The sequence below is a fragment of the Atractosteus spatula genome, chromosome 8 (genome assembly GCF_055471065.1).
Source record: "Atractosteus spatula isolate fAtrSpa1 chromosome 8, fAtrSpa1.hap1, whole genome shotgun sequence".
NCBI lineage: Eukaryota > Metazoa > Chordata > Actinopteri > Semionotiformes > Lepisosteidae > Atractosteus > Atractosteus spatula.
Window position 1 is genome coordinate 44,934,420 of NC_142713.1, and position 26,620 is coordinate 44,961,039.

General features: G+C 39.3%; 1 protein-coding gene across 1 annotated transcript in view; it reads right to left on the minus strand.

Moving 5' to 3' along the window:
• Nucleotides 1-26,620, minus strand: part of LOC148829666 (zinc finger protein 800-like) — a 49,311-nt gene that overhangs the window by 20,563 nt on the left and 2,128 nt on the right. The gene's annotated exons all lie outside the window — the stretch shown is intronic.

A 26,620-nucleotide genomic window follows, 5' to 3' on the forward strand; every position in this document is an offset into this window, starting at 1 on the left:
ACAGCAAACAAATAATTTACCTACATAATAAACACAAAACAGAGATGCTTTTCATGCTGTTTAAAATCACATAAATCAGCTCGATTATTTTTAATGATCTCACACAGCTAGGAGCCACAGTGCAATCCACGCACATCCCATTACACCAACATGACCTCAGTAGAACACATTCCATACAAACTAGTTCATCCACCCTCTGCAACTGGATTCGGGACTTTCTGACAGGCAGACCTCAGGCTGTCAGGCTTGGAAACCACACCTCCGGCACACTAACTCTGAACACTGGGGTCCCCCAGGGGTGTGTGCTTAGTCCATTGCTTACCCACGACTGTAAGGCCAAACACAACACCAACTCCATCATCAAGTTTGCCGATGACACCACAGTTGTAGGTCTGATCACAGACAATGATGAGAGGGCCTACAGGGAGGAGGTCAATCTCCTTACAACGTGGTGTGAAGACAACAACCTCACCCTCAATGTCAGCAAAACCAAGGAGCTGATCGTTGATTTCAGGAAACTGCAAACCGGACATGCCCCTATCCACATCAACGGGACTGAAGTGGAAAGGGTCAGTAACTTTAAATTCCTTGGCGTCCATGTCACCGAGGACCTCACATAGTCTCTCAACACCACCTGTCTGATCAAGAAAGCGCAACAGCGCCTGTACTTCCCAAGACGGTTGAAGAAGGCTAAGATATGTCCCCAGATCCTCACTAACTTTTACAGATGCACTACAGAAAGCACACTGACAGGCTGCATCACAGTGTAGTATGGCAACTGCAGTGCTGCTGACTGGAAAGCCCTGCAGCGGGTGGTGAAACCTGCCCAGTCCATCACTGGGGTTGCCCTCCCATCTATACAGGACATTTATGACAGACGGTGCTTGAGGAAAACTCTAAGCATCATCAAAGACCCCACACACCCCAGCTACAGACTTTATGATCTGCTACCATCTGGAAAACGGTACCGGAGCATTCGGGCCCGGACTACCAGACTCAGAGACAGTTTTTACCCCCGCACTCAAACTATTAAACTCCCAGCCTCTCTCACTCTCACCTCACCTCTCACCTATGATCTGAACCTCACAGTGCCTGTTGTTGTTTTTGCACATCGCCTGTTGTTGTTTTTTTGCACACTGCCTGTTGTCTCCGTCTTTCTTTTGTTATACAATTGTATTGTTGTTGTTGTTGTTTTTTCTTTGTACTACTTATGTCCGAGAGCTAGCTAAATAGCATTTCGTTATACCATATACCTGTATAGTATAATGACAATAAACTTGAACTTGAACTTGATTCCTACACCAACCTGACGCTAGGTTTACCTTGTTACACTAATAAAAAAATTCGTAATGACACTGAACATCACAATTATTGGTAGAAATATACTTCACTTTCACTGAAGCGCTTATGTAGCACAATATGTGTTAGTCCAAAAATAAAAACTTAATTCAGAAAAAACGTTTGCAACTCCTGCTCTTTAGAAACCCAGACGCTAAGGATCATGGTGGAAACAGTGTGTAACACAAAGTAAGATACAAAAGCACAGGTACTCCTCACTGAAAAAGCAATGACATTTATTTAATCCCCCCTGTAACACTGCTTTGTGATTTGATTACACAATTTGACTGGGGTGTGCTGCAGTAAATCTTAGGACTTGAAAATTGTAGGTAGGGTAGATGCATCAGTAGATAGTCCCAAAAAATACCAAGCAGGAAAATTCCTATCTGGAGACTGGTACTATCTTGACATTTTGGTACTATCCTAAGTGTTAACTAGAAAAATGTTGGCTGCTAGCTGTGGTCATAATATTTGCATCAGCTATAGTGCAAGTCAAATTTTCTTTGTCTGCTTCGAAAATCTTATTTAAAAAACTTTGCTCTAAAGCACTCCAGTTTTTAAAGTAATTGTTTTCAAAGTTCTTTTAAAACATCTGTCACTAACAGGTTGCATCTTCATGTATTGGATTATACATTCATGTTCAGAACTGCTTTAAAAATGCTTCGATAATCATGTTACATGTTACAGGGGTGAAGAAACTGAATCTTCTTAGTTGTAAAAATAAACACTGTGAGAGGACCTGATACATGTATTCATAATTTTCAAATGCACTGACAACATCAACCCACTGTGCTTCTTCAGAAAAGAAACACAAACACGAAGCAGACAATACAAGTGGAAGCACATTTAAAAATGAGCACAAAAGCACTTCTTTACAGAGTAAAGGAATATAGAACATGCTACCCAATCATGGTGTTGAAGCTGATACCCTGGCTTTTTCAAGAAACTGCAGGATGAGATCACTGGATTAAACAGCTACTAACTATCGAGGACTTCTGCAAACGGGATTAACTGAACTTCAACTCAATTGTCACAATAGCTGGACCATAAGATCTGCACACAGTCCTTTAATTACACACTAGTCCAAAAAGTCTGTGCTTAATTATATATCTTAACCAGAAAAAATGAAACACCAAGAATTCATTTCAATTTTAAAACATCAGCCTCCAAATCTTAATGTAGCCACTAGAGGGAGATAAAACTCAGTTTTGCTAACAACGTCCAGAGCAGCACCAAAATTAAATATCAATTTTATAATACAAACTTGTTTATTATTAAATAGCATGACTGAGCTCAATACTGAGTTGGTCAGCAGTTATATTCAAGAAAAACTGTACAAAATTAAAGATGATGACAAATATGACAGTGGAGCAAAAAATACAACAGATTCTTAAGATATCCAAGAAATGTCATGCGCCTTAAAAGAATTCCGTCAACTGCTTATATTCAATATGATAGAAAAAATATTGTTATTTCTTTGCTTAGTAGATACCCTGATCCAAAGTGACCTGCAGATGCATACGATGAAGAAAGTAAGCAGTTAAGTGAATACATTAATTCAAGCAACAGATGTCAAAATTTAAATTGACCTTATATTGAAAATGGGTTCAACCACAAATTTGGAACCGTATACAGTAAGTCTTGACACACTGCGTGTTCTGCAAAACACAGACCGACTCCGTTTTAGCATGCCGTAAAAATACATCTCAGTCTCTCAGTCACTTTGTAACTGCACATGAAACAAAGACACTGCAGTATGCGGACACATACTTCAACCAGTTATCTTGGGATCATAAAAACTAAGGGTAGTAAAAAAATATTAACCTGGTCTGACACAAACCCAGAATGAGGAGAGACACACTCTGCAAACAAGTATTCTCATTTTTCAATTGGTGTTCCACAGCGTTTGACCTTTTTAAACATCTGTAACCTTTTATAGAGCAGCATTGTGACATGAGCGGCTGTGCGCACAGGAAATGGCCCCCTCCCGTGTGTATGAAAGGCAGCGAGTGGTGAAGGAAGAGGCCAGTTATGTGCGCAGCAGTGTCATTGCACACCAGCCACTTCAAAATAATAGCTTCCAGTGATTCACCAACTCAGGCCTGTAAACCTCCGCTGCCACAGAAATGACTCTAAAGCCCGTTAAGCCTGCCTCACCAAGGTCTGACTGTTGTGATACATAAACAATGGAGATATCATTAAAGTTACTACTGCACACTTCGCTAGAGATTCACTTACGCAGCAGTGAAATGGGCAGCCTGCTGAAAAGCTGATTCTGACCTTTGTCTGCCTTGGCGCACATGGGGATAAAGCATGCTGTTTGCCATGAGGCGCTTAAATACTCATTCGGCATCTCCCAGGGGTAAGAGATTTTAATTAATATGGCCACAGCCAGCTCCCGTGAGTCTGTCCTTTCCATTAGGTTGGATGGATGCACTCTTCCGGCTGAGACTTGGCTCAATCCAGTTCAGTACAATACAGTACACTGAGATTATGAACTAATCCATTTTATTGGTCTGAAATACCTCCCCCCTCTTCTCTCAAGCACTTTGTTTTCTTCAAAGTAGATGACACACTATAATGTATCTCAGCTCACAAAAGCTAGTAAGGTTGGGTCTAGAATGGGAGACCTCTAAGGAACATCAGATTGCTTATGAAAGTGATGTAGGCCAGAACAGCTATCCATTATCGGAAAGCCATTTATCCCTGAAAAGGGTTGTGGCAACCCACAGCCAATCTTGCAAGCACAGGGCTCAAAGCAGGACTATACCCTGAATGGGATGTCAGTCCAGGACAGGGCCCAAGTACAAACAGGTACAATTCAGAACCATTAATTAACCTAGTTCTCACATCTTAGGAATTTGGGAGGAGGCCAGAGAAACCGATGAAAATGTGACCTAGAAGAGCATGCAAACTCCACACAGAAGGTTCCCAGGAGCAGACATAATCCAAGAAACCTTGAGAAAACCATGAGACAACAGCTCTGACTGCCACGCCATTATCCTTCCTCTGCAGCACAATTTCCAAACCACTGCCCCAGTCCAGCGACAGGGGAAATGGTGCAGTGGGAGATGTGTTGCTTCGGATGAGGCATTAAAATGAAGTTGACTACATGCCTACCTAAACGTCATCCTTAATTCAACTACTGATACAATTTCCCCTGTGAGTGGACAATGAATCCGCAGTTAAGTGGAGGTACTAGAGCAGAAGTTTGCAGCAGGTCAGCCAGGTGGGGCCCCTTCAGAGATGAGAAGTGCAAATGTACCTTTGAAATGCATTTATTCTGATTATGTACAAGCATGTTATCTGGGAGACCATCAACATGGTATCCATAATGCTTGTCAGGAAATTCTGGGCTTTTGATACTGCACTGTAAATTTTGATACTGCACTGTAAGCTATTAGAAAAAGCAGGCAATTGTGATAGCTAGTGAACAGAATGAAGTCTTTAAGCATATAATTCCTTATAGTCAACAGTTCAACCCTTTAGTCCTGCAATTTGCTTTTATTAAAAAGTCTCATACCGTAAACCTAAAAAGCATAATTATGTAGTCCAGCAAGATTCTAATAAATATTTGAATTAATTTGAGAAACAGATATATAGCCAAAATTAGAAGGTTTACTATAGTCTATTGTTCAGGCATATCTCAAAATTATGTGAAAACAATTAAACTGGCGCTAAATTTAAATTTATTAACTTAAAACTGAAAATCATTTTTATATGTGAGGGCTCTATGTAGTAAATAAACAAAGAACAGATGAACAGTAAAAAGATTTTAATCTGAATGTTAGTTCACTGTAGTAAAAACTTGTCTTGGCCTGTGGATGGTGCTGTTTGCATGCAAACAATCTTGCTTACAATAAAGACATGGAGAAACAGTATAGGATACAGGACAAGCTCACCAAAATACCATCAGGAATTAGTCTGAATTAAACAAACTATTATGTCACTGAAATTGCACAAAAGACCACATGATTCAAATACTTTCACATAGTGGGTTTGAATGAGACAAAAGTCAGAAATAAAAAGGACCATCCTTTTATTTTTTTAACCAGTGATTTACCTACAGGCCATTTAGCTTCTTAGATGCCAGAACTGCAGCAGAATGCAATGAAATAAGAAGCAAGTTAAATGCATGTGTGAATAGACACAGACCAGGAACATTGGCGAGATGTATTACATACTCATCATGTTTCCGGAATCCCTGCTACTTCTTCAGGTTTTTTTTCTCATTTGGATCAGTTCCAAAAGGGAATCTGGTACTATATTTCCTGCAAGCCCGTCACTGGCCCTCTGCTTAAATTTAAAGAGACAGATGAAACTGCGATTGGTTCTTCTGGACCTTTAAGACTTCTATTGAAGAAAGACGGATCTTACATTTTACATTTACTCACAAATATATAGCTTCTTGGCATTTAGTTTTTGTTGGTATTGAAGAAGAAACAGCTGTCTGTCAGCTAAGAACACTTTGAAACATTTGACTTATCATATACGCACACTTCTGGGGAGAACTTAAAAGGATTACTAAGTCAAGGAATTGTATCTCTGGAAACATTTGTGGGAAAAATAAGAAGACAAAAACGTCTCCAAAACAGTCAAGACGGTCAAACATTAAGGGAAACGTAAAAGGGATGAGAATTTTAATCAGATATAGGACAGGATATTAACAACTGAAAATATTTTTTTTAATTAACATGGCAACATTGATTAGATTGGAACATATACTATTACATTGTTCCTATCCAATCTAATCAATTAGATGGCTATACTGTATTTTAAATTGACAAGGAGATTGCTGATGTTTTCAAGGATTACTAGGAAATTTCACTAGTAAAATCATTTTTTAATTTCTTCACTCAACTCGTTCAGATGCTACAAGATAAAGTCAGAAATCTTCATTGCACTTTCTACACCAACACAATAGGTGGCAGTAAAAAGCCAAAATACTGTGGGTCATTGACACAGTAGATGATAATAATGGGAAAGAAGAAAAACTCTCCTGGTCTTTTGATCATTTGTATTTACTAAGTAAAAAAACATGTGGGTAAAAAAGTTTTGTAAAACAAGAAAGAATTTGAGTAATGGATGTTTTTTTTTGTTTTAAGGAGACAAATGAGAGGCAGCCATTCAGTCCATTGAGCTCATTTGACTGCTAACATTGTTTTAAAACTGTGGCTGAGCAGCTCATTCCAGACTGCCATGGATCATGGGGTAACAAAGTACCTCCTCTTCTGTTTTTTAATGCACCTCAACAGAGTTCACTGCTCCTCAGGTTCATGTTTAACTAATGATTCGGAAGTTGTCAGGTAGGTTAATTCTGTCAGTGGCTGTAAGATTTTGAATACCTGAATCAGGTCCTCCTGTAGCCTTACTCTGTTTAAGACCAGAGTTTTTTATTGTTTGTGCAGAAAATTCATTTAAGCCTGGGAATGTACCTAGTCGCTCTTGTCTGGTCCGATTCCAGAGAAAAACGAAAGCAGGACTCCAGGGGAAATTAGGCTTGGCAAGTTATTGGTCCTAAGGGAGAAGTAAAACTGTTGTCTTCACACACTGCACTTATGTAAATAAAGCTTTAAAGCATTTTTTAAAGAATTTCTCCCTGTGTGGATCCCCTTTACTCTTACACTATACGAAAAGGATATTAAAAACATATTGCTTGTAAATACTTTGCATGTTCACATGCTGTATAATGTATACTATTTTAAAGTGCTGTTTACACTGCAGGATGTCATCTTGTAGCAGAAGTGCTTTAAATATTGAGTTTATTCAGAATGTTGCAGGGTTTTAGCAAAACCTTCGTAAGGCAAATGCAAGATAAAAAAACATGCAGCAGCACTTTTTATTCACACTGATGCAATTACAACTACCCTTACAAGAGCCACAGAGAAGAAAATGGTACACAGGTAGAAGGGGAGAGAAATAACAAGTACATACATAAGTATTTACAGGGTGGACACAGTGGGTCAAGGCGGCACAAACTGACAGTTTTCCAACATTCAACTAAATTCAGTCACAATTTGCAGTTCAAGAAAGGACTTTCTGCACAAACTGTGAAACGTCCCATCATCACCTAACACTGGGTTAGCACTGGGGCAGCCAGTCTCATGAACATGATCTACCTGCACTATAATCATTGATTTAAGAAATGTAATATCCTTCTAGTTTTTACACAGCTGATTATAGGCTCTTACTTGAACACAAAATGGGCAGAAAGATTCTGCGCAGTGAATAATAATACCAAGAATTATTAATCAGACGATTGTCAGTAAATCACAACTATAAGCTTCTTCTGAAACAAGTTCATGGTAAACTGGAACAAAATAGGTAAAGCATTCATAGTAAACAACACGAAAGGAGTTTGTTTAGCCTTTTTATGTATTTTTTTAGGAAAAGATGCAGCCCTACTGCTGAGGCAGTAAATCCCATCTTTAAAGTTCCTATAGAAGAAGGCGACAAAAAAGGCAGATTTTTTCCTACTTCACTGATAAGCCTTTGCTAGCCGGATACAGATGCTCTTTTCAAAGCAACCACTTTTTGTGCCAAACTAAAAAGTGAATAATAAAGTTCAAGGCTGTGCCGTGGGCCATATGCGACTACTGCAGGTGTAAATACTGTTCAATAATACTCGCATAATTGGGTTGTTTTGTATACACTTTCAACTGCTTCTGGAGCATTACTAGCTACAATGAAAAGCTACCATCCTGAATTGCAGAAAAATCCATTAATTCAGCTGCTCAGTAAAGTCGTCACACTGGGGGCTTCAAACTTAGAGATTTAGGTGCTTAGCTGAAAGGGAGTGACAAGCAGGAAGAAAAACTTGTCTGCTTGCAGCACAATGAGGCAGTGTGCGCTGGTTTCCCCAATACAGCTTAATATTGTCTCTTTCAAATCAAACCACTTTACTGGATTTATAAAAATCTGCAGTGAAAGGCATCAAGGTTTTGCATTATAAGACATGTTGGCTTTTACACAGAATTTAGCTAACTAGGGATGTTGAATCGAGCACTGCACTAACCTGCTTTAAGCATTAAGCTTTCGAGAAAGTAGAGCTGACCACAGCCATACCTGGGTCTATTGCCACAATCTAAATGGCAGTGGGATATTAAGAAAAAAGCAAGGATGCAAATCCATTTGGTTTTTCGTTCTTTATGCAGACGGGCTATAACATTGGAGAATTACAGCTACATTGGATTGAATTCTGATCAACAGATATTAAATATTCCAGTGTTGTAACAGAAAAGTGCTATGCCGTTTGTTGATGATTTTTGTACTCAGGTTTTTGCAAAAAAAATAACTAGTTTATTGTGATGTCCCAAATCTGGTCTGCTGGCCTCCCCTCACAAACCGAGCTAGAAACGTAGTTAGGAAAGGCCTTCTTGTTTTCAGTTTGAAATGCTCTTCTACATAGTTTGCACTTGTGCGCTCTGGTTTGTATTCCACTGCAGATACTAATGAAGCCCAATGGGTGGAATGTGTCAGTGTCTTTTTATTAGAATTCTGAATAATGGATTAGGGTCCCCTTATACTCTTCTCTGTTCCACACAGTTCTTTTAGCCTGTGAGTGTAGACCCAGGAGTGTATCTGGATGCCCTTGTCTGGACGGATTCCAAAGTAGCAATTATCTTTTTTGTCAAGAGTTGATGAAAACTGTACACTAAATTCTAAATGAGTTCTTATTAATGCATCATTTAATTTTAACATCCTTTGATTGAAATTATATGTTTCTATTAGTATTCCATTTTCTTGTTTATATCTTCCCCACATTGTCTAGAGGAGGAAAACAAACACCGAAGTCTGTATTATAAGCAGTTTCTTCAAGATCAGCTTTTCCCTTCTTATATTGTTTTTTTCCAACCTGTAAGTAACACTCTGCGTGTGTCCACATTAAATGTCATCTGTAAAAAAAATGCCCAGACTGCAATTTTGCATTGTATTTGTCCCTGAATACTGAAATCTTACATTGTATTATGCTTGTTAAGCTTCCTGTCAATTACTGAAAGAAATTAATATGCGTATCTATGGTGTGCGCCACTATTATTATCTGTAATACGTTTTTGCCTATTAACCAGTTTTCAAACCAAACACATTTATTACCTCTGACGCCTGTCACTTTCAATTAAAGAATGAACCTTTTTGAATAAATTAATCAAAATCCTTCTGAAAATTTTTAAAACTCACTATATAATGCTTTGTTCGTATCCATTAATTTTGTTGCTTGTTCAGGGAGCTCTAAATGCTGACTTCGCCATAGAATTGTATAGATGAACCTCTCATTCACTTTTAATGATCATTACTATACCTTTGCCTGTAGCAGGAGTAGGACGTATTGGCCTATATAACAAAGTTGAGCCATAGTCTTGTATCTTTAAGACCTAAAACACAGTTAGGCTGTTCATGAAAATTAATCAAATACAAACATTATCATCTGGGACCCGAGACTGCAAAGCAGCCCCAAAACATGATACTCCAACCAGAATGCTTGATGGTTAGGAAGCGTTCTTCTGTTGGAAGCCAGTGTTTGCTTTTCCTCACACAAAACTTTTCTTATTACAGCCAAAAAGTTGTTTTTTTTTTTACCACATCATTTTCATCTTTTATTGAAACTTTCATGAAGATACAATTAAGGTTTAAGTCTAATATACTGACAGAATGCAGACCAACTAGGGGGCACTGCAGTTACTTTCGTTCAGTTTCATCACCCCTTTTGTGGATGGTACTACATTAGCACCTCTTTTATTCCAGCTGGGCTGGTAATAACTGATGCTTTTAGATTATCTACTTGCATGTGCGCTTCCGCTTGTGTTTACCCGTTTGTGCACTCTGCCCTTTTTTAAACTTCAAATTGTTCCAGCAGTGTCTGCACACAGACCTTCAAGCGGTATCTCTTTAACATCTTTAACTCCCTTATTTCTGCCAGGCCACTATCAATAATCAATTAATTGACGGACAGATGCCACTAGAAATGATAATATACCAAACACCCACAACTAGCTTTTTTTCTAATCACTAATCGCTGTAATATAAACTAACACACATGAATATTCTGCTTTAATTCTCATTAACTGCTACTTGGTTGGTACTAATTTCAAATTCCATTTCAACTTTTTTAAAAGCTGAAAACAAATTTAAAAACAAGCTAATTGATTTAAAACCTCAATTAATGAAGATTTCTTCCTTAATAAACACCCAAATTAATTGGCCATTTCCCTTTCATTTCTAAATTTTTTCATCGTTATTTGGACCCCTTCTTTGTTGTGCTGAAAACCCCTTTTGTTAGTTATATTAGAAAGGTTTCCGCAATTTTATCCAAAGTAAGGATGTGCTTCTGTAATTGTTTACAAATCTATACTTAATGTAAAATCTTGCTGAACTGAAATCCAAGTAAGAATGAATGAGTTTAACACAAAATACATTTAAAAAAAATGTTGTGACCATTAACAATAAAGAATTAAACATTCATGGAGTTTTAAATTAACATGGTTCAATTATTTGGTAGAAAGTGTATGATATTGTGTTACACATGATACACACACCTTTGCATCTCATACCCTGATACTCTTCGGACATCATTACTACATCAGCCACCTTGGCTGAAACGAGACCACATACTCTTGTTGACCTTGTGTCTCGGCTGCACATCTCACTTGCCACGCTAATGCCACCATCGAAATCCCTCCTCTTAAAGGCACTCTGGCTCTTTCTTATTTTGCTAATTGCGTGCACCTGCCCCAAATCTTGCCCCTCCTTATTTAAGCCTGGCACTCTCACTACTCTGGGTTGCATTGGAAGACAGACGCCCGGAGGCCCGCTACCATCAAGTCACCCTACGTCCGCAGCTTGAGGGCATAGGCCTCCTATCGGCGTCCTGACCCAGCTGAGTCCGGGGCTCAGAGCGCCTGGCCTCGTCATCCCGTTTTTATTCCCTGTCCCTGTACTGGATCCCGTTCTGGTTTTTGTCACATCTCGTTTGGACTTCACCCCAGATTTCCCCCCTGGACTACTTGGACTTGTTTGCCATGGCCACAACCCCGAGCACCAGTTCACCTTCATCACGCCCCCCTGTCTGTCAACCCTTCCTGATCCTCGTCGTCTCCTCCCCGTTGTCCTACTCCACTTACTTCCAGATTATACCGTCTGCATAGGTTCCAGAACAACGCTTCCCGGGAGCCTGGACCAGCTCCCGATACAGCAAAGAATCGAGTTTCTAAAAACCTCCACACCTCTTTTTCTTGTTTTTGCTGGCTCTAACATTTTTGCTTCCAGAGTCTAAACCTCAGCTTCTGTGTTGGTGTAGATGGAGCTGCTATCCTGATTTTCCAGGTTCTAGGGTGAAGCAAACATAATTGTCTTTGAGATGTCAGGGGGAATACAACAAAAGACTGCCAATGTCCTTTTTCTATTGATAGATTGGGACCAGCTCTGCTCTGTCAGCTTCTTGGTGTTAGTGCTCTGGTAGATTTGTGGTACACATCCTGTAATTTTCCAGAAAGTTCTACATGTTATACACATTGCAAGTTACTGGCTTGAAAATCAGTTGCGTCTTGGTTGCTCTATAAGGTTTTTTTTATTATTTGTTACTAACATGTTTGGCTGCGGGCAACATGGTGGCGGCAGTGGTTAGCATTACGTCCTCAAAGCACTGGGGCTCTGGGTTCAATTTTTAGACTGCTGTCTGACTTCAATTGGTATGCTTGCTAGGGTTTCCTCCAGGTGCTCTAGATTCCTCCTATAGTCCAAAAACATACTGCTGGTTAACTGACTTCTGTAAAAACTGGTCCTGGTGTGAGTGTGTGTGCGTGTGTGCGTTGTGGCTGTGCGTGCCCTGTGATGAACTGGCGTCTCACCCAGAGTGTATTTTTCCTGTCTTGTGCCTGTTGCTTGCCATGATAGGCTCTGGCTCCCACACTTCTATGTTTTGGATAAAGTGGTTAGAAATAGATGGATGTTTGATTTCCCTTTTATGGACAAATGGAATCCCTATCCTTTGGGTATTTGGTCCTTCAGAAGTGGGGTGAAGCTTACAGCAGGCACAAGGTGTAAGTGTAACTTTAAGTGAACAGGAAGTTATGGGAAATTATGTTTAAGAGGTAATTATTTTTCATGGTAACCATACACGCACTACATCGACCACTCTACTTACTATAATAATGAGAAATTATTTTTCCCAATGTCTTGTCTATATAAAAAAGCTGGTAAGCCTTCAAAAGTCATCCTTAACACAAGTAACCTGGATCTGTAATAGAGTGCCTTTTAAAACTCACTTTCCCCAACAAGAGCTACTTGTATTTTGAGCTACTATTTACTGAAACCTGCTACAACATATGGCACATGGGTAATCTATCCCACCCAAACAACACCACTCTGTGCCAGTAAAATGTCAATCATCTGACTTGTCCTCTGCTTGCAGTTGCATCTCTCCTCCTCCAGTAAAAAACAAGAAAATCCAATATCATTGCCACTCTGGTGGATTCCTCGGAGCTAAATGTATTGCCAGTTTACCTTTGGATTTTACAGTTTACACTAGTTACTGCATGTTACTCAGCAATTCATTTGTTAAACAGGGACTGCAATGCTATTTTTATATTTTGGGGTTAGAAAGTGTGCATTTGAAACCTCAATGAAAGTTAAAAGTACACAGTAACGAGTAAAACCTCCAATTTACATAATAAAATAGACTAAATTTCCAGCCATCACTGTATTCAGAACAAAACTTCCGATGATGTTATTACATTGTGACCAAACAGGCCTGTGAATACATCTCTTTTAATCTAAAGAGACTTTGAGACGGTTTTGCCGACAAATACTACTTACTAGTGAACTCTGCAAACACATTCAAACATTTCTACTGATTTGTCTGCTGCACAATCTATACTTATTCGCTCCATACATCGCATTACATAAGTCATGACAGTGGCTAGTGAGCAGAAAGGGCTGGTTTTATGTTAAAATTCTCCCAAACTCTCAAACCCTCCCTTGGTGAGATCATAGAGTTCACGGTTTTGTGCTTAATTCGTAATTTGTATTTTCTTACAGAATAACTGGTCTGAGAAATTGGGACTGCAGTTCTCCTTTAAAATGTTTTAAAAAAACCTACAAACCAAATGTACAATTTTATTTTTTTCTTGTCTGGTATTTTTGCAAGTTTTGTTGGAAATAATTCATTAATTATTAAACAACTGAAACAATTTTCAATTGACTTCAGTTTTGACAGGCTGGCAAAAATTCCTATCAATATCTGACTTACATCTCTGAATTCCTTCATGTTCACACTGCCTCCCGTAGGCAGGAACTTATACAGCACTTTTCTGGACACTACACTCAAAGCACTTTACAGGTAATGGGGACTCCCCTCCACCAACACCAACCTCCACCAACATAGCTCCAACTCTGGATGATGCAACGGCAACCATAGTGCACCAGAACGCTCACCACACATCAGCTATAAGTGTGGGGGAGAACAGAGTGATGAAGCCAATTCAGAGGTGGGGATTATTACCATGGAATATAGACCAATGGAATATATGGCCAGGAACCCAGGGTAACACCCTTACTCTTTTCAAGAAACACCCTAGTTTTTTAACAACCACAGAGAGTCAGGATGTCAGTTTTATGTCTCATCCGAAGCACAGTGCCTTTTTTACAGTATAGTGACCCTGTAACTATACTGGGGCATTTGGAGTGACACAGACCACAGGGTGAGCGCCCCCTGCTGCCCCCACTAACACCTCTTCCAGCAGCAACCTTAGTTTTTCCCAGGAGGTCTCCCATCCAGGTACTGACCAGGCTCACACCTGCGTAGCTTCAGTGGGTTGCCAGTTGTGAGATCCAGGGTGATATGGTTGTTGGCTTAAGCAGCTTAGGCTGGTTCTTTGCTCACAGTAACCAGGACTAAATCTCGGATTTTTGGCGACCCTGCCTTTTCTGTGCTATGTTATGGAATTCCTTACCACAGACTCTTTCTTTGAATTCCCTATCACAGAAAATTCTTCAACTCTCTTCAAATCTAAATGGAAAACTCACCTTTTTAATAGGGCCTGTGTCTGATTAGCCTAGCTTTTCATTGTGCGTTGATATCACTGTGTTCAGCATCCCTGGGTTTTGGAAAGGTGCTTTAAAATGAATATTCCGGTTTCACTGCCCCCAAGACTTGAGCAAGACTCACAGGTTCCAAAACAAACTGATGATTCAAAAGTGACCTGGAACACCGGCTAAAGTGTGTCTCTCTAGGACCAGGGCAGGCCACTTTTGGACTAAGCAATTTTAAAATGCAAAAAACCTTTTTTAATGTTTTCCCATTTAAAGTTACTTTCTTTTTTTTTTTCTTATAAGCTTCCATCAATCATCATCTAAACTAAAATGACTGCGGGTAACCATATGTAATCCACCCAACAACAATCCAAAAGATAATCCTACATAACTTTCATTTATGAAGTTAACCATGTGGTGAAACATGAGCTCCACACAATATTGCACTTCATATAATTATTTCAGATTGGATGTATATATTACTGTATAGTACCATATGAAAGGCAAAACCACAAAGCATTGAGAACAAAGTCTCATTGCTTAGCCTTTGGCTATGTTTTCCTTATATTTACTGTACAAATGTACAGTCAGTTGCTGCCAAGAAGAATAATCTTCCCACTTTAATAATGATCACGGCTTTTGTAACAGCCAGTATAGTTAAGTCTTTGTGTTTAAAAGCGCATATTTTAAAGATAAACACCTGCAGCCCTTTAAGCCATTCATCTCAGTTTTGTAAGTATATTTTATTAGTGGCAACAGTGGTCTTTGAGGAATGGTTCTATTTTAACATAATAATAATTAATTCAATAAGAGAACTCAAGACAGAAGACCCTGCTGACCTGTGTTGCTGTCCCAGTCACTAATCATGATGATCCATTGCATTGGTGTAGCTTCTTCCGTGCCTTAACGCAGAACAGCAATGTTGTTGAACTGAGATGGGTGATTCAGAAATGTGTGGATGTAGCTTTAGATCTCTCCAAGCTTTCAATAAACCTTTTCAGACCACTACAGTTTAAACATAGCATCTCCAGATTTTGCCACAATGGCAAACAAAGTGTAGGTTCAATCCTAAATTCTTAATCTTGGTTACCATGTGGATCATCAACAACACATAGCTACTCCTTATGAGACAAGTATAGTCTACTCCGCTGTAAGCCTGTTACTATACAACAATTCTGATTTTACTGGATGAACCATGGCAATAAAGGCTGGAAACAATAAATAAGAACTGGAACTACTATAGCAGAACAGTAATGTAGAATATTCTTTGCAATATAAACAAAAATGTTCAAAGAGACCGTGGGAAAAAAAAGCAAATCACTTAGCGATAGGTTTAAAGATTTGTAATATTACCTTCATCACTTCAAAAATGTGATACAATTTTAAGCACTTTGTGTTGCCAGAAAGCTGAAGACAACCATGTTAAGCCACGTAGAGTACAGATCTGAAATGTGTTAATTAGGAAACGAATTCCAGGACCCCTGACAGACCTCATACTCAAGAGGAAGAACTGCCAAGTGCTTATCACCTCATGACAGCAATTACTTAAGCTCTGACAAATATCTTTACCTTTACCATGAATTAAACAATAAGTTTACAGGTTCATGAATGTGGAGTATATCAACATGTACCTTAATTCACTGGCTGTTTTTAATATTTTTTTACATTAAATAAATATAATTTAAGATTCACTAAATATACAAGACATAAGAGTACCAATGTTCATTATAGATATGAATTTAAGCTATACTGATGTTATATGCTGTTTATCACAGTATAGGAAGCTATTTTCCTTACATTTTAAGTTTTTTTTTACTAAAAATAAGCACAAAAGATAATAACCACCTGCAGCAATAAATAGATTCAGTGTGATAGGAATATGGAAAAATACTTAAAACATAATGAGACTGAGCATTCTTTCTGCAAATTGCAAGAAAAGATGTAGCCATAAGAAAGGAGTGTGGTGCATTTTCAAGTAAGACATGCAAGAATAATCTGTTAATGTTTTTTAACTTAGGGTAAAAACAACATGCTGTATAATTACAGTGCCTTGCAATATCATTCACCCACCAACTAATATCCCAGTGAGGAATTACAGGTAATGTACACATTTTTTCGAATGTACAGTTATTATTCAAAACTGTAACATGCTGAAAACTGTTAAAAGGGCTGAATGTCAACCAAACTTGTAAAAGATATACAAAGTGAAATTTACTGATTGCATTAGGTATTCAGCCCATACCATAAAATCAGAATTCGGTGGAAGCACATTTGGCAGAAATTCCTGCTCAGACTTTTTGGATAAGTCTCTATGAGCTTTGCACAGTATGATGATGTAATTGATGCCCATCCTGACAAGTCTGTTCAGGATCATTCATGCGCTGCAATCTTCAAGTCTCACCATAGAGTTTCTGCTGGATTCAACTCAGGGTCTCAAAGCCATTCACCCCCTTCTTGTCAAACCATTCCCATGTGCTTCAGATCACTATGTTGATAAAATGTAAATTTTTCTTTGGGACACTTGGGTGATTCACAAGGGTTTTCCTCTACAATTCCCCTGTACTTTGTGCAGTCTTCTGCACTAGGTCCCGGATGCTTCTAATCACTTAGATCTAGCTGATGGGAAGCATCCCCATAACATGTTACTGCCACTAACATGCCTGACAGTTGGTATGATGCTGACTGGGCTTTGCACCTAAATTTGGGTTTCATTATGTATGACCATCAAAACAGCCACTTATCTGCACATACAAGTGTTATCATATACAAGAGTTAAATCACATATAAGAGTTAAAATGATCCTTTTTCAGTAATAGCTTTTGTTCTTGTCACTCAGCCAAACAGGTAAGCTTTGTGCAGGGATAAAGATATTACGGATGGATGAACAGTGACTTCCATTTCAGACACGGAACTTTGCAAATCCTTCATAGTCACTGTTGGCTTCACAGTGGCATCCCTGACCAGTTACCTGCTTGTCCACAAATCCACTTTGGAAAGGCAGCCCAATTTGGGTAGACATATTCCATTTCTTAATGGTTAAAAAATTGTTCATAAAAGGATAAGTAACCGTCTGACCATCAGTTATTCGCCATCATTTTATCTCTGAGTAAGAAAACTCCTTGGTCCATATGACTGATTTGTTGTATTGCTATGCAGAATGCATCTTGAAATCTAACACCTGAGGGAACCCAAAGAGACAGATCCATTTATTCTGAAGTCAATTTGAACCACCTTGATTAAACACTTTTATTAATGACTAGACAAGTATACAAATACAAACTTTCAGAGTTTTCAGACTATCACCTGAATTGGCTCAAGTATACCTTAACTGAATAAGGAATTTATGGGCTGTATACTTACGGAATTGAAAACTTTGTATTTTTCTTTAAAAGTGTACATACGTTCAGCATTTTAGCCTTATCTGTTTGTAGAATAGATTGCACAGATTCATCATATAAATACCTGTTTGAAAGGACCACAAGCTCAGAAAATAACATGTGGAAATTTTACAAGGGGTGAATAAATTTTACAAGACACTGTATGCATGCAAAAAACTCGCATTACTCTTAGATGAAGTCTATTTCTCAGTCTTTCTTTACAAATTCTTCTTTCACTGCATCATAAAAATTCTCCTCATTTTTTAGTTTGTGAAGTAACCTTTTTACAGCTGATCCAACTACTGCTCAAGACAGATGAAACTGTCAAATGGTAGTTTGAGTTCATAAACATGGAGGTGATCTGAGCATGTACTGTCATGCTATTTTCATTCTGATTAACTTCAGCCGTTTCACCAGCGAGTGTTGCTGAGATCACAGTATGGTAGCAGTACAGTATTGGAAGTGCTGATAAGGCATGCTGAGCTCACACAGTGTGACAGGTGAATGTGCACTGCAATGACAGCACTAACCAGATTACTGCCCCGATGCAGCACACACGATGGACACAGGAAAAAATAACATGCTGTAGGATATAAATATTCTGCTGAACAATAATATTGAGTTTTAGATACGGCTGGTCATGCACTGCATGACTTTGAATCACATCTCAAACCACAGAAGGTGGTGGAGACAGCCAAGGCTATCACTGGTTTAGAACTCCCTTCCATCTTGAACCACTTCACCAAGCGCTGCCTCAGAATGGCAAATAATACAATCAAGGATCAAAACCACCCTGGGAATGCACTTTTCTTCTTCCATCTGGCAGAAGATTTAAGAGTATAAAAGCCTGGACCTCTTGGTTCAAAGAAAGCTTCTACCCCACAGCCATAAGACTCCCAGCCTCCACCTCTTAAATCCTCCTACTCTCACTAACACCCCTCTGTTTTTGCACTGATCTCAAAATACTGGCAAGTAAAAAGTCGAGCAAAAAACTATGCAAACTATGTCAGGCAACGATTTTAGCCAGAGGCGGTAATATAAGCAACCTCTTCTAACACCTAAAGACTAAACTTTTTCAAATTTTTACACTAATCAGCCGTTTGAATACTTGAGGAGGTATTACTTTAATGCTTGAATATTTTCAAACTTATTTTTGGATTTTTTTGTTTGAAGAAGTACTACATATTTAAGTTTATAAGAAATTTAATTGAAGTATTATATATTGACTTAATTCATGTACATAAGTTTATTGTATCGTTTCAGTTCTGCAAAATAAAAATGTTTTTTAAAAAGTTTGACTTCTACTTTCAATTCAATGTGAAATTTCAAATATACTAAAGGAACAACACAGTAGCTAGTCAACAGTTAATAATAACCTAATAGTTAACTCCAGGCAATAAAAACTTACCATCCAAGTCTTATACTCCTTTTAAAGCATGTTCTACTGAAATTCTGAGAAAAAAATTCTATAGAGTGATATATATCATTACCGTCCAAAATTAAAATTATACAGTAATATCAATTTTAGGCAGTATCGCCCAGCCCTAATTTCAACAAGCTACATTGAATGGACATAAAACTGAACATTTGAAGGATACTTTAAAGACAGCTTGTCAGAATAAAATACAAGATCACCATTTTCTGATCTTAAAGAATGATTTGGGAAAGGGCAGGGGCTTCTCAAGTGCCTCAGCTGGCAAAGGATTCAAAGCTGCAAGCCGGGATGTGAAAAACATCAGAGCCGTCTGTTCCAAATCTGGCCAATATAGGAAAATAATTGCAGATCTGAATTTAAATATAAAAAAAAGAAACGGAACACGTAGGGCAGGGATCTCCAACTTTGGCCCGTGACTGTCCCTAGCCAGCAGTTAAATCTGAAACCTCTGAAGACCTGAAACAATTTAACCGTGATCAACGAAACAGGTCGTTTGTTAAATTGAGTGATTAAGAGATCATTCCCTCGATTTCCAAAAAAAGCTTTGTTCAATGCAGTGTCGCTGTGAGCCAGAGAAGGAAGACGCAAGGCTGGGTCAGGATCAGATAGCGCGCGCACGCACGCAGGACACAAAGACAGCAGGCGTCTGGATTGAGGGATGAAACCAGAGCCTCTGGTAAAAACCCTCGTGGCCACAGGAGACCACACAGGAGGTGTCTCGGGCCAGAAACAAACCAAAAATTCCCGCACTGTTTGGCAGCAACGCTGACCGCTGTAACACGACTTAGAGATTATCTGAAACGAAAATCTGACGACCTGTCAGCGCAGAAGAGCAGGATTTCAATTAAGTGAATAAATCACTACCTTAATCAGTAATTTACAATTGTTCCTGATCTACAAAAAGGGTGAACTAAGACTACCTGGACTGCAGCTCTCCCGATCCAGGCCTGCTGGTTCCTGATCTAGGGGAACTCTACATATGTGAAAACCCTCAAAACACGTTACTTGACAAAACTGCACCAAGGCAGAAGAAGGTTTGAGAGTTGTTTTTTTTTTTTACAAAAATGTCAAGTTCATTTCCCAAGAACACAACAATAGGCAAAATATACTTTGCCCTCCAGGTGGATGTGCATATTATCTATAAATGCCTCAAATGAATTGTTTTGTGATGGCTATTAAAATCCACAGAACACTCTGGCTTTACCTGGAACGTCAGTTAATTAGAGACCAGCACAAATCATTTGAATGAATGGAGCTGCAATGAACTCACTTTGCCAATCTTTTCCATGGAAATGTGCAAAACAAAGCACATACTTTGCAGTAGGTCAAAGAGGAGACCGGAGGGAAAAAAAAGAAAAGATTAAACCTATTATCAACTGTATTAATGGTTTAATTGTAATAAGGACATAATTTATGGGCCAACATAATTTGTAAGCCTGGTCAGTACCTGGATGGGAGACCTCCTGGGAAAAACTAAGGTTGCTACTGGAAGTGGTGTTAGTGGGGCCAGTAGGTGGTGCTCACCCTGCTGTCTGTGTGAGTCCTAATATACCTGTATAGTGACGGGGACACTATACTGTAAAAAGGTGCTGTCATTTGGATGAGGCGTAAAACTGACATCCAGACTCTCTGTGGTCATTGAAAACCCCAGGGCGTTTCTCAAAAAGAGTTTTCCCATTGGTCATTACCAATCATGGCCTCCTAATAATCTCCATCTATAAATTGGCTCTGTTCTCCTCCACACTGATAGCTGATGTGTGGTGAGCATTCTGGTGCACTATGGCTGCTGTCGCATCATCCAGGTGGGGGTGCACATTGGTGGTGGAGGAGGGGATCCCCATTACCTTTGGAAAAGTGCTTTGAGTGGAGTGTCCAGAAAAGCTCTGTATAAGTGCAAGGAATTATTATTACCGATAATAATAATTACCTTTAGCTCTTTGGAAAAAGGAAACCTTCATTAGGACATTTTAATACAGCAAAGCTCTGTGCAGGTACTAACTACCGAATAATCATTCACTGCTCGTGAAATGATGTTTCATATTTCAACATGTGAACAACGGCAATTCTTAAGAGACGAGAATAAAGTGCTGGACTGGCAACAGTAATTGCATAATCTGAGACACATTCAAATATGAAGGATGGATCAGAATGAAACAATGGCTACAAAAAAATCCATCCACTTAAATATCCAAATTATTTAAAAAATCTTTTCTTTCTGTGACAAGTCAATGACAGTAAAAGCAAGAAATCCATTTTAGCTGGTGACTAATTTAGACTGAGTATGACAAACTATTTAGAATGCGATTTTGAAAAAAAAATTGTTTAATTAATAATGTTTTTCATAGTTTATGCAGGAACGCAAAACAATCCATTGGCATTTGTACTTTGCCTCTGGCTCACGTGAGAAATTACTATCAATTTAATCAAAAGGGTAACTTCTATCCATCAAGACATTTTCTAACCATTTCATACAGGACCACAGGGGAGTCAGAGCCGATCCTGACAAGCAGCGGGCGCAAGGCAGGATACAGCCTGGACAGGACACCAATCTGTCTCAGGGCATGAAACACAACCTCACGCCAGGGCCAGTTAAAGAGCTGACACTGAACTGGTTTAAGTCAAGTGCTGAAATGAAAACCTGGACACACACAATGCCCTCCAGGACCAGGATTGCCAATTTCTCATTAAGGCCTGGAAACAGACATCCAACCTACCAGTGTGTCTTTGGACTGTAAGGGGAAACCCGAGCACCCAGCAGGAACCCAGGCAAACATGGGAAGAACATAAAAGCTCCACTCAGATAGCACCCCAGGACCAAAATTGAACCCAGGGCCCCAGCACTGTGAGGCTGCAATGCTAACCATCAAGCTACCCTAAAGGGTAACTTAAGATTAGCCAAACTGCATTAGATCAGAGTGGAATTAAGCAAGAAGGCCAGGGTTAACACTATTACATTTACAGTATATACCGTGCCATGGCATCTTAAGTAATAACATTCAGGACCTCATTCTGGCATCTCATCCAAATGATAGCAGCCCCTTCAGCACATTGTACTGTCACACCAAGAAACCGGCTTGAAAAGACTTATCTAAATGCAAGAGCACCACCTACTGGTCTACCAACACTACTCACTTTAGCAAGCAAGTAATTCCTCAGAGGTTTCCTATCCCAATACTGAAGGCCCAGCTTTGTTTAGCTACAGAGATCCAAAGAAAACAGACAAGAATGTGGTAACACCAATGTCGAGCAGAGACTTAGAAATGTTCAGAGTTGCATTTACCTCCATAGTGATCCACATATTTGGCAACTGAGAGATGAAGGATCCATCTTTGCAGATGCCTAGTATTTCAGTTCCTGTCTCAGCCTGTGAGGATAAGTCCAAAAATCATTTTCTCATAATGGCAATGCCTGCTATTTCAGCACTGCCATTACGAGAAAATGTGAGTTTTGTTAAAAGAGGAAAAGTCTTTAAAAAAAATAAGCTTCCGAGCATTGCATTCTGTACTTCAGGAACTGACTAATGGTTCATTTGAACAACGTGAAAAGAAAGGATCAAAATGATTACAGAGAAAAACCTACACTACTTCCGCTGGTAGCTAGAGTCAGTAGGAGTTAAATTATTTTCACTGTAGTTGTACACACAAAGCAAACCTATAAAGTAAAAAGAAACTACTAAGCAATATAAATGTCACAGTAGCAGTGAGTGTGTAAACGGGATTTGAATGAGGAAACCTGCTGTGCCTGTGCTGCCTTAGAATAGAATCCCGACACCAGCAAGCTGGCCCACGATGCCACTTTGCATGTAAGCATAAATAGGAACAAGCTTTGCTTTCGCAAAACAGCTTGTGTGGTGTGCAACGAGTTTTTAAAAACGGGTGCCAGATAAATGGCACACGCTACGATTTCAAGACACTTTCACTCTCACTGCTGTGCGTACAGGTTTCCTTGCACGTCTCTTTCCTCCAAGCCCAGCTCTGACTTTATTCCCTGCTAATTAAGCAAACATCGGGAGTCCAGAGAGGACAGTGTGGAGGGTGCGCAGGACAATATCTTCATTGAAAACACTGTTCATAAAAGGTTCAGACTGTTGTATTAGAACTGTAAGTGGTGGTGCATGGCACAACAGCTGCAGTGATATCAGTTGGAAGAACAAGAACTTGTCTTTTAATTTTTTTAAAGAAATTAGACAAGTAAGCTATCTAGTGTCAGATTTCAATTTCTTTTCACACTGCTTAAGCAATACATTCCAGATGTAATATATATAGCTAAAAAATCTTGCTCCTTACCACTATAATGCCATAAATCAGACAGAATTATTTTTTTTTATTTGCTTACTTTTTTTTCTCTTCAATATCTATGAACTTTAAAAAGTACAACAGGTCTTTCTCTTAAGCCCTTCCTTTTCTTACCAACTTAAAACCTCTTCCAGCCCTATGAATGCTTGGAATGAAAAGAGACCACAACACACTGTTAAACTGGAGCTACACATTTATTCATTATCAGAAGGCTTCTTGTCATGGTGAGGGTCACAGCAACCCAGAGCCTATTCTTAGAGCACCGGGCACACGGCAGGCCTCAGAGTCATCAAACGGGATCCTAATATCAGCGCGATGAAAGAAACTGCTTTTCATCCACCATACATGAGCTTTCTGACTGCCAGAGAAAGTAAATGATCATTGTTTTCAGATGTGATATGTCTATCTGTAATGCTGCGCGTTGTAGATTGAATGATGAACCCTATGCATAGTTGTGGAGCCGAGTCAGGAGAGATTTTAGGTAAATCCAAAACATAAGGGCGGAGACGTAGTCAAGGACGAGTTCCGGGTTCGATACCGAAGGTAATCCAGGAAGAGAAGGCAGACAAATCCAAAACGCTAGACTAGATCGAGGTCAAAAGGTGAGTTCCGGGTTTGAGTATCCAAAAGCAAGAACAAGTAGTTATCAACGCGAGGCAAGAAGTTCTGAGGAAGCTAACAATACCGAGCAATGTTCAGTGAAACGGGGAAGGCTTGAGTTTGTTTGGAAATGGAGGGTGTGTTAGCAAGTGAGGTGCTCTGATTGGAAGAAGGGTTAGATCAGCGACATTTGAGGGGATTGCCTCCAGCTGGTGCTTGATTAGGGCGAGAGGATTCTGACTAGCAGCAGGTGTGACACTATCACTGGCAATACTACAAGCTCAAAGGCACCCATAAAGTCACAGAGTTCACCGCTGCACAAGAAGGAAACTAATTTATTATTAGTAGTAGTAGTAGGAGTTCAGGTGGGTAGCTGCCTCAGCATGCGTAGGCTGCAAAGGAACAAGTACTAGGTTTATTCCATGCTGAAAAGAGAAGAAAGAAAACAACGTGTCAGCCGTGGAGCCTCCTTCAGGTGTGAGGAACTTCAGGTGCTCACACCTGAAGAAGGCTCCACAGCCAAAACATTGTGTTTTCTTTCTTCTCTTTTCAGCATGGCATAAACTTAATTATTATTATATGCTGAAATGCCTTATATACAATAGATTACATTGATACAGGTGGGTTTGCTGAGGCCAGCTGGGTAAAGTACAGTACAGTACTTTGTTCTTTGGTGTAGCAGCTTTGCTACCCACAAGCCTCCAGTCAAGAGTCTAAAACCCTAACCTCTACTCCCCTCTGCAACAGACAGAAGCCCATATAACATCGAAGCCTGTGCACCGATTTCATAGATCCCAGGCACAGCCAGGGTTCCAACCAGCAATGTCTGAACTATCATTTAAATACTTTACCACCTTTACTTGGTGAGACGCTCAGGAGCACCATAATGTTCACCGTTTTCAAAAAACAAACTTCATGACATCCTACGACTAATTAGCTACGGTGTAACCAAATGAGCATAACGAGCTGAACGGCATCCCCTCATTTGAAACGTTCCGTATAACAAATACTATGCCAGTTTAAGGTCAGAGCTGTGTTTCATTTCGCACAAACCTGAAAGAGGCGGGCCATCTCTGGAGTTATTTTGCACAACAAACGCATCAAAAAGTTTTTTAAAAGGGGAACGAGTGGGAACTTCCAATATAACTTCCAGCACTATATGGAACTTCCAATATAACTTCAATTTTCATTTTGTTCTATAACAAAGATCATTTAAATTAAATGATAGGTGCATGGGTCAATCCAAGAAAGCAAAGGGCTAGTAGGCTTCTGACTTTCTTGACAGATGCCACAGGGCTTAAAGTGTCTTTTTTTTTAAGTGATTTGCAAAGACCTCTGTCATCTAAACTGCTGCTTTGTTACAAGAAGAAAATGTCTTTCCTCCAGACAATACTGAACAAACTTTTCGTGTGAAACATTTTCCAAACTAACTCCCTGTTTTCCAATTTCTTAATCTATCCATTTTCTGACTGCTTCTGCCAGTTCAGGGTTGCGGGGGTGCCAGGGCCTATCCCAGCAAGCAGTTAGCACAAAACAGGGTATACCCTAGACAGGAAGCCAGTCGATTGCAGGGCAAACACAGACAGCCACAAACAAGCATTTACACTCACACCTAGAGTCAATATTCATAGAAGCCAGTTAACCAACCAGTATGTGCTTTGGACTGTGGGAGGAAACCAGAGCACCCAAACAAATCCACATGAACATGGAGAGAACATACACGCTCCACACAGATAGCACAACAAGTCTGGAACTGAATCCAGGGCCCCAGCTCTGCCAGGCATCAATGCTAACCACTGTACCACCATGCCACCCCAATATCTTAATAAAAATAACCCAGGAAATCTGTATTTTCACTGCAAATGAATATTCACGTTTAATTAGAAGATTACAAAACAATGTTAAGTAATGACAAGCAAAGCATGACTGATTTGGCACAGCTCACTAATTACATTTTATTTCAAAGTTTCTATGTATGTGCGCATTTACCATTCTACAGACATTAAACAGTTGAAATAGTCTGAATCATAGATAGAAATGTAATACACGACAAAAGAATACTTCTAAGGAGATGTTGTTGAAACTCATGGAGAATCTTTTGAGTGTGCACAGCATGGCGAATCTTCCAGACAAATCTTCTTAACAGCCGTTACTGCTACAAACCTTTCAACAAGTCTCCAAACAGCGTGAACTGTTCTCCATTTACACAGAAAAGAAATTATGTAAAACAAATTTTAAAAAGCCCAAATACGGTGGTGTTTGATACAAACCAATTAAAAGCAGTAAGACCTCAATAAAACTGAAATTAATTATGCAACCACCAGCTGGGAGAAAAGATGTTAAACTATTCAGTGCCACTGAGAGTTCTGCTCTTACATTTCAGAAAGGTTCCGTTTCACCCTTCATTAAATACCGAGTTAGTTAAAACACCCCCAAAATGTTCAAACTGTTTTTTCCGCTTCAGACACAATCCATCTCCAATTTTTCTGACAGTAAAACATCTAACAGAAGTCATGTGAGTATCGAACACAAAAGCTCTGCGTTTTGAT